Below are 14,989 nucleotides of genomic sequence, written 5' to 3'. Positions count from 1 at the left end.
AATCTACATCTGCTTGACTCTGAAACCCACACCCTTATCCTCTGTTTTATGGGACTTGTCACAGGCTCCTGCAATGTCATGGGCCTGTCTTAGGCAGTCTATTAGCAGACACATCTATTAAAATATATCTAAATGATATAATAAAATGGTATCTCTTAATGCCTTTATTAAAAACATAAATTATGTTTTTGTATAACACTTTTGTATCATTCCCTCTCCCAGGACCAGGCCTATGGTAAGTGTTGAATACATATTTATTGACTGAATAAACGTATGGCTGAAGGAGAGAAGTTACATTTGTGGAATAGAAACATCAGGGGGAATGTGAAGGGAAACGGGATTTATCAGGTTTTCTGTGTGCCTCATCCTCTCTAACAGCATAAGCAAAAGTGAAATGGAGGGAAAAAAGAAGTACAGACCACGATGAAGATGATTAAAGAGAGTACAGAGCAGCTGTCAAAGCAAATATCAAGCAACATTAATAACTTTATAGCTCACCATGAGGTTGTCTCAAATATTTCCAAGAAAACAGGATCCTTGCTGTTGCACAGAGTAAGTGAGACTAATAATCAAATACAGATTCAAAGAATATTTTTCGTTGGATACCTTAAGCTGCAAAATTAAAAAAAAAAAAAAAGACCCTTAAACTAATGGAAAAATACATGACTCAGAGGAAAATATTATTGCATTCTTGGTATTTTAATTTGATGCAGAGTTGATAAGAAACAAGATCTGCAACATTCACCACCTATTGTCGACATTGTTTGAATAGTCAGATAACATCCTCAAACTTCTGACGCTTATCCAAAAATAACTGTGTTGGGAGACTTACCAGTGAAATGCTTCAGGACTCCCAAGAATTGCTCTTAGGAGCATTTCAACCTATCCAGTAGATTTGAAAGTTGACCTCCATGGATAAAAGTGTAAATTTGAGATCAGATGCTACCACACATGAAGTTATTTAAAATAGTTTGTATTTTTTAAGTGGCAGTGACTCTACATATAAGTTTCTTGTACATTAATAACAACTTATCCACATGATTTCTTGACTGTAGCATGAGTCTGTTTATTTGCTCACTGACAGTTTTTCACTGAAATAAGCTTTTGTGGGTTTTGTGTTGTGACATCTGTGTGTCCCTGGCTGTAGATAATGTGAGCAACAGAGGAAGCAGTAGATTTGGTCTCTGGTCCCCTTGAGCTGACATTTATAGTTTATAGGCATTAGGAATAAAAAAGCAAACACTTTTAATTATACTCAGATTTGGTGATGTGAAACAATAAATATTATTGTTCTTCTCAACTTCCACTGCCCTATTTGATTTTGAATTAAAAAAAAAAAAAAACAGGGAGAAAAAAGAGGAATAAAAAATGGGAAAGAACAAAAATGTCTAAACCAGTGGGGAGTAAGGTGAAAGGTAGATGGTGTGAAGAGAGCTGTGGTCCTGCTGGACAGCAGCTCCTGCAGTTTTCACTGGTAGTGTAGAATTGCGCTATGGGTACCTTTACTCTCTGCTTGAAATAGTCTTCTTTATCTGGTTATTCCTTACATTTCAAATCTGGGCTTACATGTTGCCTTTTATGGATACTAGCTCTAACTAAATTTCCTAAAGGGATCCATTTTCCACAACCTGAAAGTACCATCACACAATCAATGATTGGTCTCAGTCTTTCCCAGGAAAATATCTGTCTCATGAAGCTAACTACCTTCTTACTGTGTTCATCTCTATATCCTTTGGGCCTGGCATATAATAGGTGCTCCATAAATTTTTGTCACATGAATAAATGAATGAATGAATTAACATTTTATGTACTACTTTTCAAAAGAGTATGTCCATACATAACATTAGAAAGTTCTTTTGTTTGGTTGTTTTGTTTTGTTTTGTTTTTCTCTTACACATTGTGGAACCTACAATCGTGTAAGGACCTGGTCCTTATTTATTTAAAACAACTATTTCCAACAGCCCAAGGAACAGAATGAGGTATGCATACCATAGTCAGGAAGGGCTTTCGAGCTTTTATCTACTCTATGTAGCAGACTTCTATACCAGTTGCACAACTGTCACATAAGATAGTAACTTGACCTTGAGTATATTATGTGGAATCCATGTGTTGATGTACCTCATAGGCCTTTTCTTTTGTAATACTCAAATTTACAAAGAGAAATATCATAAATTTATAGAAGTTAGACTAACAGTATGCTCAAAGAGAAAGATGTAGAAAAGAATGGTATTTCAGAATTCAAATCTGAATAAAATTAGTCTTAAAAGCAGTAATCATCCAAACAAATGGTAGAGAAAATTGTACATCTTTTTTTTTTTTTAATTTCTGCAAGGACAAGTAGAAGAGACTGATGCTATAACCAGAAGAGTTCCTGAGATTGTCAAGACTAGGGTTCCAAACATTCTGTAGGAAAATAAAGCTCTCAAGTCTTTTTCCTGCTAGTTAGGACCAAAGAATTAAGGGAAATTGTGCCTTGCTCTTATTTAGCTGTATAAGCATGTATACCCAAACTAAAATGGTAAACTGGAACTTCTATCACAGGTGAAAACTTTTTTCTTGTATAAGTGGCATTTCTTTCAAGTTAGTAAAGAATACAGTAGGAAAAAAAAAAAAGAATGGGTAGGAAATTGTTAATAAAATGGTTATTCAATTATCTGACCTTAGGTTTATAATAAAACATTAAAACACTAATCCCTAGATCCTTAATCCTTAATCCTTCTAGAATAGAGTCCTACTAGAAACAAATTTGCTATTTCCCTTTTTAAGAACTATATAATTCAAACATTTGAAGCTTCAAACAAAGTGAAATATTCATTTGGTTGGTGAACAAATAGAGATGAAGAAAGTATCTGTTTACTAAAAATATAAATAAGGGAATGAAAACATATTAATTGCTCTTCAGATGTTTGAGAGAATAAGAAGGATATTTTATATTTTATCGGTTAGCTTTGGAATAAAGTTAAAAAAGTGTAGATCAGACAAATACATAGTTTACATGTTTAGAAGGCTTCATCCTTGAATGTAGTGCTATCTGATATTTTATGCCATAAATTGGTATAATTTGGTAAAATTAATTAGTTGCAAAGCAGAAATGGATTTGATAACAATATCTTCTATCACTGAGCTTCAATGAGATCATCCTAAAAAGGGTGTTTATGCATAGAGCTGAGAAAACCCAGAGATGTAATGATGCCTTATTTTATGTCTCTGTTAGACAAAATTATGCTAGTTCAGGATTGTCTGAATATCTCTCTTTAGTCCCAGAATAAAATAAGAATTTAGGGAGTATGAAACTGATATTTGAAGACAAAAAGAAAAAACAAAACAAAACAAAACAAAAAAACCCTTCCTTTTTACAACCTCTCTGTTATCAGTGAGAACTCTTACTATTGTCATTATAATCATAAAGACTGATGTTCCCTTTTCCTTCTTATCTTTTCTTCTTGAAATAACAAAAGATGCAACATTAACTTTTGTGGATCATATTTGATTTACCTCTTTCTAGATACCAAAAATTTGGGGGATTTATTTTGTAAATCAATTAGAACTGCACAAAAATCCTATTCCTTCTGTTCATGTACTGAGGGATGCCTAAAGCCACAGGATATGGGGATTATTAGATATGCTTTTCTAAGGAGGAAATAGTAAGACAAAAATGGCCTGCCTGAAGTTACAGTTTATAGATTGGAAAAAGGCACAGACAATTAAAAGATGGAGCTACTTAGGGCAAATTACTTGCAATCAAGCTGCAGCTAAATGAGCTTCTTGATGAGGAAGCCAAATTTATGTTGTTTCAAACCACGGAGAGACGTTAAAGAAGTTGAAAGGTGAGTAAAATGTTAGTACAATTGGATCCAGATAGGTTGATAAGAGAAGTTATAGAGGCAATTTAAACAATGTCTTCTGAAACACACATAGGCAGGCATGGGTGCACATGTGCATGCTCGCACACCCACGACCCCACAGAATCATACACAAAACACCTCAAAATGGAAGACTGTATGATTATATACACTTTCAGTTTCCGTTTATATTTTACGTAGATGCCCCTTCTCATCATAAAAGCCCCGTGGCTTAAGAAGCTCAATCACAGAATGTAATCATTTTCCCCCAAATCTGCAATTTACCAGAGACATTTTAATTGAAAATGATGTATTGTTTAAACTCCAAACAACTGTGTTTTCACTTTGTTTCTCCCTGCCCTAAATTATCCCTTGGCAACTCTTTGAGTTGATTTTGAAAGAATATATTTGATAATGAATTCAGAACTTACACAAAGCACAGAAACCATGTGAGAGCTTCAAATGTGTAATATCACATTTCTTTCTTTATTGCTAGATATAAATTTTTGCATTCAGGGCTGCATGCTTCATTTTCACTGAAAGCAGAGTATTGTCTACATATATCTGAATGGAATGACTTTAAGGATTTTGTAATTTTGAAAAGGTATCTAGCTAGGCTATCCTTCATCCCATTTCTGTTGCATTGGAATGTTAGGCATAACAAGGTAGACAAAAGAAAGGTATAATGGAGATCCTAATGGGTCATTAGCAAGTACAAGTATATGTAGAAAGAGATACTTTCCTGCTGGCATTTTCCCTTATCTTGATTTCCTTCTTTTTCCATGCATTCAAGTTTTTCATGAACAGAAGCAGGGAGGGGAGGACGGAATTAACAGTTCTTGTCTGAAAAAGACAAAAACGAAACAAAACACCTTTCTTCTTCAAATGGTCCACTTCAGGAAGTGAAACTTCTCTAATAATTAAGAATCGAAAAGGACAATAAAGAAAATGCCCATATTTAGAGCAATAAATGCAATTCAATGCTGGCAGGTTTTCTTACAGTTGAAGTGTAATATTGTCAGCATTGCCCTCGACAGGTCTGCCATTGAAAAACAGTGCAGGAAAGTGCCCATTGGCCCACAGTAGTAACAAAGGGGTCCTTTCTCCATCTGACTTTGTCCAGCTACCTCTCTCATTTAATGAAATGTGGAGAAATTAAATAGAAAATACTCTATAGGGCACTGGGGAGAGGTTTGGCCCTGAAAATGTAATTTGTATCTTTGTTTCTTCGCAATGAGTTATACATTTTCAGTGGCATGTTTTAAGCATTTTTGAAAGGTGTCTCATTATATTAAACACTGGCCACAGTAGCATCTGGCCATTCAAACCATATCACCTGAAAGTGATGGGATTTCCAAATTCTCCCTGAATCAGCCCGGTTAGATCTTAAAGAAAGTAGGACATAAATATACAGGATAAAGTCCGTTATTAACTGTCCTATTAACAGTTAACTGAGAGACCAAAAATGGGCATGAGTGACTTTTTTATTAATGACATCTTAATTGTGAGCCTAGTGAGGTAGATCTGCTTTTAATGAGCATAAGGAGAACCTGACCAAGTACCCCTCGAGTCTAAAGCAGCTAAACTAACAACTGAAGTAAATCCTAGTAAAACCATGGAAGCAGAATCAAGTGACCTGGTTTCCACTCTGCACGCCGTCATTATCTGGCTAGAAAACTCCATGCAGATCAGTCTATCCTTCTGAAAAATGCTGCTTCATGCACAAAATGAAAGGGTTGAACTAAGTAATCACTAAGATTCCTAAAACTTTGTGAGTCTAAAAATACTTCCATTACCCTAGTTGTTAATTAGAAGGAAAAAAAAAAAACAACTGATAAAAAGTGAAGATATCGCGGTGCCTGGGTGGCTCAGTGGGTTAAAGCCTCTGCCTTCCGCGCAGGTCATGATCCCAGGGTCCTGGGATTGAGCCCCGCATCAGGCTCTCTGCTCAGCAGGGAGCCTGTTTCCCTCTCTCTCTCCCTCTGCCTGCCTCTCTGCCTACTTGTGGTCTCTGTCTGTCAAATAAATAAACAACATCTTAAAAAAAAAAAAAAAAAAGGGAAAATCTTTGTATCTTTTTTTAAAAGAATTATTTATTTATTTGAGAGAAAGAGAGAGTAAGTGGGGGGAAGGGCAGAAGGAGAGAATCTTCAAGCAGACTCCCCACTGAGCACAAAGCCCAAAGCTGGCTCCATCCCATGACCTACGTATGAGATCATTACCCAAGCCAAAACCAAGAATCAGACACTCAACCAACTTAACCACCCAGGTGTCTCGAAAATCTTCGTATTCTTATGTGGAACTTGGACCCATATCTACTTTAGGAATAGCTGGTTCAATAACGAGTACCTGAGGTCCTGGGTTACAGGCTGCCAAGAAGATAATTTCATAGTATTTGGACAAATTGCCTCTTTCTTCTATACCTAAAGTCCTTAGAAGTTATTGTAAATTGATTATTTTACCCAGGTCTGTAATACATTATATCAAAATATGTTTATACTTGCCCCGCCCCCACAGTGCTGCTATATCATGCATCTTTAGGGAAATGGCTATGCCTTTTAACTTGTATCTCATTGTACATAATAAAATTCCCATCACAACTTCACTGGCCTTATTTCTCACTACTTTCCTCCTTGGTTTCTGTCATCCAGTCATGCAGTTGACTTCTTTCGGTTTTCATTTATTGTGGTTTCTTAAATTTGTGACTTTGACTCCAGATTATGTTATTTGTCCTGTTTTGAATGGTATCTTACCCTTTTAATCCCCCAACTCCAACATATACACCCTTCACCTTGCAAATTCTTCCTCATCTTTCAGAACTCATCTTTACTTTCTCTCAGATCTCCTTGAACAAGATCTTCTTAATAATTCTCCTTTGTAAATAATAATAATAATAATAACCAATTTTAATTATCTAATTGGTTATGTATATCACTTATGTACTCCTGTGTAACAATCCATCACAAAATTCATTGGCTTCAAAAAAAAAACCAAAGAAACTAAAATATATGTATTATTGCTCACATTCTACAGGTTGGTCATGGATTTCATTTTCTGGTCTCTCCTAGACTCATTCAACAACAAGACCAAAATGCTTTATTCATATGTCTGGAAGTTGGTGATGATTAACTCTCTTTCTCCAGTATATTAAACTGGCTTTTATACATCATGGCTGTCTCAAGATAGGATTATAGAAGCACAAGAACAGAAATTGTGAGGCAACCTAAGATCTAGGATCCAGAATTCACACACTAAACTTGTGTTTCATTTTCTCAGCTAAAGCAATTTACAAGGCCAACCCCCACCCCCATTCAAGGAGATGGAGAGACAGATTTCACTTTTTCTTGGAAGAAACAGAAATATCATACTGCATAGGGCATGGACAAAAAAGGCATGGTTCATTTGGGGCCGTTTTTTAAACTCTGCAACATTATGTATAATTATTCTTTTAATTTCTATTTTCCCCACTGGAAAATCAGTATTTGTAAACAGGTACTATGATTTTTTTTAATTGAAGTATAATTGATATACATTATTTTATTATTAGTTTCAAGTGATTCAACATTGTATATTGTGAAGGGATTGCCACAATAAGTTGTGGTCATCTATCACCATATGAAGGTAATAAATACTATTAACTATATTCCCCATCCTATATATTATATCCCCATGACCTATAATTTAATAACCAGAAGTTTACACATCATCTATCCACCCATTTCACCCCACCTTTCCAATCTCCTTCCTTTCTAACAACAACCAGTCTGTTCTCTGTATCTATGAAACTGTTTTTTTTTCATTTTTTAGATACCATGTATAAGTGAAATCATGCAGTATTTGTATTTCTCTGTCTGACTTATTCCACTTAGCATTAAACCCTCCAGTTTCATTAATGTTTCCATGTTGTTTGAAATGGCAAGATTTTATATTTATGGTTAAATCATATTCCATTCTGTGTGAGTGTGTATGTATGACATCTTTTTTACCTATTTATCTGTTGATGGATGCAGGTGGTTGCCATATCTTGCCTATTGTAAATAAAGTAAACATGAAAGTGCATATATATTTTAGAATTGGTGTTTTTTTTTCTTTAGATAGATACCTACAAGTGGAATTTCTGGACCTTATTGTAGTTTTATTTCTATTTTTTAAATATTCTTTTTTTATTTTTTATTAACATATAGTATATTATTAGCCCCAGGGGTACAGGTCTGTAAATCACCAGGTTTACACACTTCACAGCACCCACCATAGCACACACCATCTGCAATGACCATAACCCAATCACACTCTACCTACACACCCCATCTCCCCCAGCAACCCTCAGTTTATTTTGTGAGATTAAGTCTCTTATTGTTTGTCAACCTCCCAATCCCATCCTGTTTCATTTCTTTCCTTCCCTACCCCCAAACCACCTGCCCTGTCTCCCAAATTCCTCATATCAGAGAGATCATATAATAAGTATCTTTCTCTGACTGACTTATTTTGCTTATTTGCTTATATATATATATATATATATATATATATATATACACACACATACATATATACACATGTATATGTATATATATATATATATATACAGCAGATGAATGGATAAAGAAAACGTGGTATATATATATATACACCACGTTTTCTTTATCCATTCATCTGCTGATGGACATCTATGTTCTTTCCATAGTTTGGCTATTGTGGACAATGCTGCTATAAACATTTGGGCACACATTGCCCTTTCGGATCACTACATTTGTATCTTTAGGATAAATACCCAGTAGTGTGATTCCTGGGTCATAGGGTAGCTCTATTTTCAACTTTTTGAGGAATCCCCATGCTGTTTTCCAGAGTGGTGGCATCAGCTTGCATTCCCACCTTTCTCCACATCCTCACCAGCATCTGCCATATCCTGACTTGTTAATTTTAGCCATTCTGACTGGTGTGAGGTGGTATCTCATTGTGGTTTTGATTTGTATTTCCCTGATGCCGAGTGATGTTGAGCAATTTGTCATGGGTCTATTGGCCTTCTGGATGTCTTCTTTGCAGAAATGTCTGTTCATATCCTCTGCCCATTTCTTGATCAGATCATTTGTTCATTGGATGTAGAGTTTGATAAGCTCTTTATAGATTTTGGATACTAGCCCTTTATCTGATATGTCGTTTCCAAATATCTTCTCCCATTATGTAGTTCTCTTGGTTTTCTTGACTATTTCCTTTGTTATGCAAAAGTGTTTGATCTTGATGAAGTCCTAAGAATTCATTTTTGCCCTTGCTTTCCTTGCTGTTGGTGATATTCCTAGGAAGAAGTTGCTGCGGCTGAGGTTGAAGAGGTGGCTGCCTGTGTTTTCCTCAAGGATTTTGATGGATTTCTGTCTTCATCCATTTTGAGTCTATTTTCGTGTGTGGTGTAAGAAAATGGTCCAATTTCATTTTTCTGCATGTGGCTGTCCAATTTTCCCAGCACCATTTGTTTAAGAGACTGTCTTTTCCAATGGGCATTCCTTCCTGCTTTGTCAAAGATTATTGACCATAGAGTTGAGGATCTATTTCTGGGCTCTCTACTCTGTTCCATTGATCTATGTGTCTGTTTTTGTGCCAGTACCATACTGTCTTGATGATGACAGCTTTGTAATAGAGCTTGAAGTCCGGAATTGTGATGCCACCAACTTTGGCTTTCTTTTTCAATGTTCCTCTGGCTATTCGAGGTCTTTTCTAGTTCCTTATAAATTTTAGGATTATTTGTCACATTTCTTTGAAAAATGGATGGGGTTTTGATAAAGATTGCATTAAATGTGTAGACTGCTTTGGGTAGCATAGACATATCACAATATTTGTTCTTCCAACCCACGAGGATGGAGCATTTTTCCATTTCTTTATTTATTCCTCAATTTATTTCATGAGTACTTTATAGTATTCTGAGTATATATTCTTTGCCCCTTTGGTAAGGTTTATTTCTAGGTATCTTATGGTTTTGAGTGCAGTTGTAAATGGGATTGACTCCTTAGTTTCTCTTTCTTCTGTCTTGTTGTTGGTGTAAATAAATGCAACTGATTTCTGTGCATTGATTATATATCCTGACACTTTACTGAATTCCTGTAACAAGTTCTAGCAAATTTGGAGTGGAGTCTTTTGGGTTTTCCACATATAGTATCATATCATCTGCAAAGAGTGATAGTTTGGGGGCGCCTGGGTGGCTCAGTGGGTTAAAACCTCTGCCTTTGGCTTGGGTCATGATCTCAGGGTCCTGGGATCAAGCCCCACATCAGGGTCTTTCCTCAGTAGTGAACCTGCTTTCTCTTCTTTCTCTGCCTATCTCTTCTGCCTACTTGTGATCTCTGTCTGTCAAATAAATAAATAAAAATCTTTTAAAAAAAAAAGTGATATTTTGACTTCTCCTTTGCTGATTCAGATGCCTTTAATTTCTTTTTGTTGTCTGATTGCTGAGGCTATGTTGAATAGCAGTGGCGATAATGGACATCCCTGCCGTGTTCCTGACCTTAGCAGAAAAGCTCTCAGTTTTTCTCCATTGAGAATATTAGCGGTGGGTTTTTATAGATGGCATTGATGATATTGAGGTATGTACTCTCTATCCCTACACTTTGAAGAGTTTTGATCAGGAAAGGATGCTGTACTTTGTCAAATGCTTTTTCAGCATCTATTGAGAGTATCATATGGTTCTTGTTCTTTCTTTTATTAATGTATTGTATCACATTGATTGATTTGTGAATGTTGAACTAATCTTTCAGCCCAAGAATAAATCCCACTTGTTCTTGGTGAATAATCCTTTTAATGTTCTGTTGGATCCTATTGGCTAGTATTTTGATGAGAATTTCTGCATTTCTGTTCATCAAGAATATTGGTCCATAATTCTGTTTTTGGATGGGATCTTTGGTTTTGGGATCAAGGTTATGCTGGCCTCATAAAATGAGTTTGAAAGTTTTCCTTCCATTTCTATTTTTTTAGAACAGGTTCAGGAGAATAGGAATTAATTCTTCTTTAAATGTTTGGTAGAACTCCCCTGGGAAGCCATTTGGCCCTGGGCTCTTGTTTGTTGGGAGATTTTTTTATGACTGTTTCAATCTCCTTTCTGGTTATGGGTCTGTTCAGGTTTTCTATTTCTTCCTCATTCATTTGTGGTAGTTTATACGTCTTAAGAATGCATCCATTTCTTCCAGATGTCAAATTTGTTGGTGTATAGTTGCTCATAATATGTTCTTATAATTGTTTGCTTGTATTTCTTTGGTATGTTTGTGATCTCTCCTCTTCCATTCACGATTTATTTGGATCCTTTCTTTTTTCTTTTTGATAAATCTGGCCAGTGGTTTATCAATATTATTAATTCTTTCAAAGAACCAGCTCCTAGTTTCATTGATTTGTTCTATTGCTTTTTTTTTTTTTTTTTAATGTTTTGTTTTGTTTTGGTTTGGTTTGGTTTCTATTTCATTGATTTCTGCTCTGATCTTTATTATTTCTCTTCTGCTGGGTTTAGGCTTTCTTTGTTGTTCTTTCTCTGGCTCCTTTAGGTGTAGGGTTAGGTTGTGTGTTTGAGACCTTTCTTGTTTCTTGAGAAAGGCTTGTATCACTATATATTTTCCTGTCAGGACTGCATTTGCTGTGTCCCACAGATTTTGAACCATTGTGTTTTCATTATCATTTATTTGCATGAATTTTTTCAATTCTTCTTTAATTTCCTGGTTGACCCATTCATTCTTTAGAAGGATGCTCTTTAGCCTCCGTGTGTTTGGGTTCTTTCCAAATTTCCTCCTGTGCTTGAGTTCTAGCTTCAGAGCATTGTGGTCTGAAAATATGCAGGGAATGATCCCAGTCTTTTGGTACCACTTAAGACCTAATTTGTGATCCAGGATGTGATCTATTCTAGAGAATGTTCCATGTGCACTAGAGAAGAATGTGTATTCTGCTGCTTTGGGAGGGAATGTTCTGAATATATCTGTAATGTCCCTCTGGTCCAGAGTATCATTTAAGTCCTTTATTTCTTTGTTGATCTTTTGCTTGAATGATCTGTCCATTTCAGTGAGGGAGGTGTTAAAGTCCCCTACTATTATTGCATTATTGTCCATGTGTTTCTTTGATTTTGTTATTAATTGGTTTATGTAGTTGGCTGCTCCCATGTTGGGGGCATAGATATTTAAAATTGTTAGATCCTCTTGTTGGATAGATCCTTTGAGTATGATATATACTCATCTCTTATTATAGTCTTTGGCTTAAAATCTAATTGATCTTATATAAGGGTTGCTATCCCAGCTTTCTTTTAATGTCCATTAGCATGGTAAATTGTTTTCCACCTCCTCATTTTAAATCTGGAGGTGTCTTTGAGCCTAAAATGAGTTTCTTGTAGGCAGCATATTGATGGGTTTTGGTTTTTTATCCATTCTGATACCCTGTGTCTTTTGATTGGGGCATTTAGCCCATTTACATTCAGGATAACTATTGAGAGATATGAATTTAGTGCCATTTTATTGTCTGTAAGGTGACTGTTACTGTGTATTGTCTCTGTTCCTTTCTGGTCTACTACTTTTAGGCTCTCTCTTTGCTTAGAGGACCACTTTCAATATTTCCTGTAGAGCTGGTTTGGTGTTTACAAATTCCTTTAGTGTTTGCTTGTCCTTGAAGCTTTTTGTCTCTCCTATTTTCAATGATAGCCTAGCTGGATATAGTATTCTTGGCTGCATGCTTCTCTCATTTAGTGCTCTGAATATATCATGCCAGTTCTTTCTGGCCTGCCAGGTCTCTGTGGATAAGTCTGCTGCCAATCTAATATTTTTACCATTGTATCTTACAGACTTCTTATTCCGGGCTGCTTTCAGGATTTTCTCTTTGTCATTAAGACTTATAAGTTTTACTATTAAATAATGGGGTGTGGACCTACCTATTCTTGTTGATTTTTCAGGGGGGGGGGTGTCCTCTGCACCTCCTGGATTTTGATGCTTGTTCCCTTTGCCATATTAGGGAAATTCTGCACCTACTGGATTTTGATGCTTGTTCCCTTTGCCATATGAGGGAAATTCTCTACAATAATTCATTCCAATATACCTTCTGTTCCCCTCTCTCTTTCTTCTTCTTCTGGAATCCCAATTATTCTAATATTGTTTCATCTTCTGGTATTACTTATCTCTCAAATTCTCCCCTTGTGGTTCAGTAGTTGTTTGTCTCTCTTTTGCTCAGTTTCTTTATTCTCTGTCATTTGGTCTTCTATATCACTAATTCTCTCTTCTGCCTCATTTATCCTAGCAGTAAGAGCCTCCATTTTTTATTGCATCTCATTAATAGCTTTTTTTTTTTTTAATTTCAACTTGGTTAGATTTTAGTTCTTTTATTTCTCCAGAAAGAGCTTTTATTTATCCAGACAGGGTTTCTCTAATATCTTACATGCCTTTTTTCAAGCTAGCACCTTGAGAATCATCATTCTGAACTCTAAATTTGATATATTACCAATGTCCATATTGATTAGGTCCCTAGCCTTCTGCATTGCCTCTTGTTCTTCTTCTTCTTCTTTTTTTTTTTTTTTTTTTTTGTGGTGAGTTTTTCTGCTTTGTAATTTTACCCAGATAAGAATATATGAAGGAGAGAATAAAACACTAAAAGGGTGGATAGACCCCAGAAAAATGTGTGTTAACCAAATCAGAAAAAACCTCAAATCATGGGGGGAAGAAAGGGGCTAAAAAGAAGTTCAAAAAAAAATTTTTTTGTTCTTAAAAAGAAAAGAAAATATGTATATTAGACTGGAGACTGGTGAATAGAACAGAGCCACCCACTTAATTTGGGGAGTATTTTGGTCTCTTAGAAGAAACTACTGCCCAAAATTTTAAAGAAACACACACACATACACACACACACACACACAAAAATAAGGGTAACCGCAATGAAGGGATGGAATATGACTATAAAGAAGAAAATTTTTTAAAAATACTAAAAAAAAAAAAAAAAGGAGTTGATAAGGAGTTGATAAGGTATGTTGGTTGGGAAAAGAAAGAAAAAGAAAGTGGAGAGAATTTTCTTAGGCTGGAGACTAGAACAAATCCCTGTGGTAGATTTAGGGTATATTTTGATCTATTAGAAGAAGTTGTATCCCAAAATTTTTTAGAAGAAATAACCCTATGTGTGTACAAAACATAAAGTTAGATGTAATGAAGGATAAAATATGACTCTAATAATGAAGGTTCAAAAAGATTTTTTTAAATGAATGGTATTGTTAAGATAAATTAGTTAAAAAAACATTAAAAGAGGAAAGAGTAAAAGTTAAAAAAATTAGAATAAGAAAAAATTTTTTAAATTAATTGACTTTGCAGGACTAAAGAACCATGGGGAGAAAACCACGAATTCCATGCTTTTCTTTCTCCTCTGAAATTCCACTGTTCTCCTTGATAAGTGAGCTTGGTCTTGGCTAGATTTCCTGCTCATCTTCTGGGGTAGGGGACTGTTATAGTGATTCTCAAGTGTCTGCCAGAGGCAGAATTGCACCACCCTTGCCAGGGGCTGGGCTAAGTAATCTGCTCGGTTCGCTCTCAGGAGCTTTTGTTCCCTGAATGCTTTCCTTAGAGTTCTGGAAGATGAGAAAGAAAATGGCAACCTCCCAATCTCTGGCCCAGAGGAGCTGAGAGCTCAGGGCCCCACTCAGTGCACCTGCCCTTGGAGAAAAGTGCTCAATCACTCCTGTCTCCCTGCCCTCCAGCCACACTCCAAGCTCACCTGGCCTGTGACAAGAGTGTCTCTGTCTCTGGCACACATCTCTACCTGGAGTCTCCAAACCCAGTAAATCTCTGCTGCTCTTCCAGGTGTCTCCCCAGATCTGTCATTTGTGGGGCCCTGCTCAAAAAGCAGTGGTCTGACTGTGCCATGGATCAGTTTAAGGTAACCCCGAGTTAAGAGCTCATTCCTCAGCAATGTCTCTGTAGCTGGCTTCCCTGCTCTAATACCTGTGAGCTTTCTGATACTCAGACACCCCCAATCCTTCTGTGACCCCGAATGACCTGAGACCACACAGTCCCTGGGAGGGCTCCACCCCTGCTTAGCCTCTGGAGCTATGTCCCTCAGTGAAGCAGACTTTTAAAAGTTCTGATTTTGTGCTCCATTGCCCCACTGCTTGTGGGATGTCCTCTCAGATGCAAGTCCTCCACCATCTTGACTCCTCCCTC

Source organism: Mustela lutreola, chromosome 2 (assembly GCF_030435805.1).
Source record: "Mustela lutreola isolate mMusLut2 chromosome 2, mMusLut2.pri, whole genome shotgun sequence".
Lineage (NCBI taxonomy): Eukaryota > Metazoa > Chordata > Mammalia > Carnivora > Mustelidae > Mustela > Mustela lutreola.
This window is presented reverse-complemented; position numbering follows the sequence as displayed.